This window comes from Erythranthe guttata, chromosome 4, assembly GCF_056151865.1.
Source record: "Erythranthe guttata isolate IM_541 chromosome 4, IM_541, whole genome shotgun sequence".
Classification (NCBI taxonomy): Eukaryota; Viridiplantae; Streptophyta; class Magnoliopsida; order Lamiales; family Phrymaceae; genus Erythranthe; species Erythranthe guttata.
In genome coordinates, this window is record NC_142536.1 from 15041545 (window position 1) to 15046169 (window position 4625).

A 4625-nucleotide genomic window follows, 5' to 3' on the forward strand; every position below is an offset into this window, starting at 1 on the left:
AAAACCCCAAACTACGAACTTAGATTCTTCCTCGAAATTTTTTACGTGAATTAAATTAATAACTTGCATAAATATTTTAGGTAATTTGACGTATAGCTTTATTATGTGTTTAATAAATATGTGATTTTATGATTACGTGAAATATATGATTTACGTATTTAATGGCTTAGTTAAATAATTTGCATTTTCTATGCCTACTATGTGCACATGCATTCATACATACATGATTATATATATAGATATACATATATCATACATACATGTATATATATATATACGTACTCTACATATACATATATATATATATATATATATATATATATATATATATATATATATATATATATATATATATATATATATATATATATATAATCATATATTTATGTGTGTGCTTTATATATATATATATATATATACATATATATATGCATATGGATCGGATGAAGTGTGTGTGTGAGTAAAGGGGGTGTTTAAAATAAATAAATAAAATTAGTAATATTTTGCATGACTTAACACTTGGCATTTTCTAATCACTTCTCTTAATCCACCCTCAAAAGATTTGAAGAGACACTCTTCGTATTCTTTCTTACAACACATAACCTCTCTACTTGGCTTCCTCTCCCTCATTCCACCGAGACATCACCACCACCATTGTTGTTCATCTTCTTCCACATCACCACTCATTTTACAAGAAAAATAAAAAACCACCATGAAAAATCCCTTATTTAACTATGGCTCACACTATATCTTTCACCATAAAAACTACTTGTCCATTTACCGGAGAAAACAACGCATCCATTTTGGAAGCACACACTATATCTTTCACCATAAAAGTGGTTTGGCTCGAGTTTGGCATCAACCCTTGAAGTCTCTCTATTTTGCTTGTTCTTCATTTTCCTTTTGGTGATTTAGGTAAGAAATTTCGAGTTTCTTGCTGCAATTAGGAGATATCATATTATTTTAAAAGAGTTTTCAAGATTACCTAAAAGACTTTTAAGTATTTCGAAAGTTAGGGATTTTTGGGGGAAAATGGAAATTTTGTGTTAATCTTTAATCTCCTCTTCTTGCATGTTTAATCTATGCTTTAGATCTGCAAGTAACTCCATTTATTAACTAAAGATTTGAAGATTTTGAAATTTCAATGATTTTTACAAGAAAAATAGAGATCTTCATTTCTAGTATCTTGCATGTGCAAATTTAAAAGGGTTTAAGGGCTAAACTGTAATTTTCCGAAACTTTCAGCTTTAAACAAGTTTTAAACTGTTATTTACAGTAGATCTATGGTAATAAATGAATTAATTTAAGGGGTTTCAACTATTTATTGAATATTTGAAAGCAAAATCAATTTTCGGTAAATAAATGAGATATTTAGCTATTTTATTATTAAAAATTCGAAAATTTTTAAATCTGTAAAATAATTTCAGAATCTCGGAAATTAGATAATTAGAAGTCTTAGGATTAAATTTGAGAATTTTTAAAGATCATTTACTATTAGGGCTAAATACAGTTTGCACCCTTAAAGTATAGGGGTGGTAACACTTACCCCCTTAAAGTTACAAATGTAACACTTACCCCCTCATTAATGAATTTAAAGGTAAAAACTTTGAATGATGTGGCATTTTTTCTCCCCAAATTGTCCTTCTAGCCATTATATAAATAATGAATATGTAATAATAAAAAATTCGGCAACTTTGCAAAAACTTAATTTTATTATTTCAATATTGTAAATTTGCGAATGAAAAAAATTGAATGAAAAAAATTGAATTTTAGTTTCATTTTTGTATTACCTTGTGTTTATTTGTAGCTAATAAAAAATTAATAATTATTCGAATTTTAATTATGATTTTATAGTTTGTATAGTTATTTTATGCGTATACGACTCTAATGTAATCATCCCATTTTTTACTTTGAGAATCACAAAATGTATTCAAAATTTAATAAAAAATTACAATTTAAACGTCTAAATATTTAAATATTTTTTTTATTGAAATTTATATTTAAGTAACTGAAATAAATTTCCAAATCAATAATATTATTAAAAAAATTGGACGTTTAAGTCTTGAAAATATTGTTTATCTTTCAAATGTTTAACGTATTTTATATATTTTTTAAATAATTGAGATTTTTATTTATAGTAGGGTCTATAGTAATTAAAATGTGAAGTTAAACATAAATCAAAATATTTTTTTAATAATTATTATATTTTATAAAATTTAGTTTTTGAAATATTATTGAAAATATATTATTATATATGCATCAATATAATAGCTAGAAGGACAATTTGGGAAGAAAAAATGTCACATTATTCAAAGTCAAAGTTTTATCATTAAATCATTAATGAGGGGGGTAAGTGTTACATTTGTAACTTTAAGGGGGTAAGTGTTACCAACCCTATACTTTAAGGGTGCAAACTGTATTTAGCCCTTACTATTATTTCGAATTTTAAAGGTTTAGGTGTTAATTATGAAATTTTGTGCTTTAAGTGCTATGTCTTGGAATTGTGCGATTTAAATTATAAGACATGGGATTATGAACATGGATTTGTGGCAGAAACATATTTATGAGGCTGCTGGAATTTATTGGGGCGAAATCAATGAGTGAAAGTGGTGAGAAACTAATTAAATGATGGAATAAAAGTGTCTTTACTTTAAAGGCATGATTGTGCTATTTATTATGCATGTTTATGGTTGCATGGCATAAATATGCATATGTGTGATGTGTGTGTATGTGGGCAGTATGTGTGTGTGTGGTGATGATATATGTGTTGGTTAATTGTGTAATTAAGTAGTTGATAATTTTATTTGATTGGGGTTGTTACTCACTTGATTGATATTTGTGATGTTTAAATGACTTTACATAATTTGTAGTCATTCCATGACATGCATTTGCTTTTGACAAAATTGAAAGATTAATGGAATGTTTCGGTAATAAACGAATCGGATACGGTGGGCCGGTATCCAACTAGGGTTGAGAGGAGTGATATGAGTGATATTGGATCCATAGACGGGCTCGAAACGGTTTATTATCCGAATATAGAAATTAATCTTTCACGGATCCGATAAATGAAAATAAATGATTTTTACACGGATTGCATTCATGAGCATGTTTGTGACTTATATGTTTTAGTATTTTTGTGACTCGATTCTTGTTTGATGTTTGTATGACTCGGTGAAGGTGATCAGAATGTTATATATAATATATATATGTATAACCTATTTTCAACCCTCGGTAATTCCTCGAATTTCTTACTGAGCTTAATAGCTCATATAGATATTTTCTAATTGCAGGTAGTGCTAGTGGTAACCCTCCCCCGGAATGGACCGAGTAGTGGATCGAAGTCTTGCCCGGAGTTTTTGGAAGTTCGAACGAGGGTTCTATAAGTGTGGCTAAGTACTATTTTGGTGATGTAATATAAAGTAACTTCCGTTTTCGTTTACTATCGTACTCGTCTTTAAAGTATGGGACTTTAATCGGTAACGGATCCTATTTTGGACCTTATAATATATTGATCCGTTTATATTTATAGTTCGTTTATTCCGTGCTTTTACCGTTCGTCGCCAAAATATTTCTAAACTCTGATTTTCATTTCGAACCTACGTTTTATGATAGTGTAGCACTCGAATAAACTCCTTCTCAAAAAAAAAAAAAAAAAAAAAAAAGAGAACTAAATCGACTAAAGCTTTTCAAAGAAGTGTTTTGAAAATTTCTAGGATTCTAAATGTTTCAAATATGATTTTGAAATCGCAAGTGTGGATTTTTCGTATTTTAAAAGTGATCCTATAAGTTGCTTCCGCTAAATCAATTAATTCCGATAAACCGGTTCGATTTATCGCCTATAATAGAGGGGGTGCTACATAGTGTGTTAATTGCATGTGTTATCGTAGACATACAGATAATACCTTAGGTAGCCGTTTACGAGACTTGTTAGTTAATGTTTTATTCATAATTGGTTTGCATAGACATATAGTGAACTGTTTATGAATAATAGACTTTTAATACACGCGACATCAGGTTATAATTAAGTAATTTAGTGTCTCGGGTTAATAATCGGGAATCGTAACTTGCATGATAGCTAGAGGTTTAATTGGCTGATGAATTATCGCATAGGGGGAAGATAAAATCCTAGGTCCGTTTTTATTGATATTTTTCTCGTAATTATTTGCTTTCATAATTAGTTTAATTATTTAGTTGATTAAATTTGACAACCTTGTGTAGGCTGGATAAAAATCATAATTGTTAGAATTTGGTACTTAGGATTATGTAATTTTATTATTCTCTGTGGGATCGACATCCGACTCTTACGAGTCCACTATTACTACTTGTTTGCGATACGTGCACTTGCGTGTAGATATTTAGCCCAGCATATACTCAAGCAATTTTGATCCTCTCGACCAGAGTTGAGAATTGAGGTTAAATATTTTGCTATATATCTCCAGTATAGTTGCTCTACGTGGGACCTTCCAAGAAGACCACCAATCACAGAAACCGAAAGGGGAAGTCCTTTGCATTTTTTAACAATCTCTTTTCCAAGATCCTCTAGCTCGGAAGGGCAACCGACTTGACCAAATGCCTTGCCACAAAATAATTTCCAACTTTTATCCTCATGTAGAAAACTCAACTCA

The 4625-nt window shown here is 29.4% G+C and overlaps 1 long non-coding RNA gene across 1 annotated transcript; it reads left to right on the forward strand.

Moving 5' to 3' along the window:
* Window positions 1-762: 762 nt before the first annotated feature.
* LOC148771231 (uncharacterized) lies at window positions 763-3526 on the forward strand. The gene is made up of 2 exons (XR_016030876.1): window positions 763-915; window positions 3291-3526. It is a non-coding gene; the product is annotated as an uncharacterized LOC148771231 (long non-coding RNA).
* The last annotated feature ends 1099 nt before the right edge of the window (window positions 3527-4625 follow it).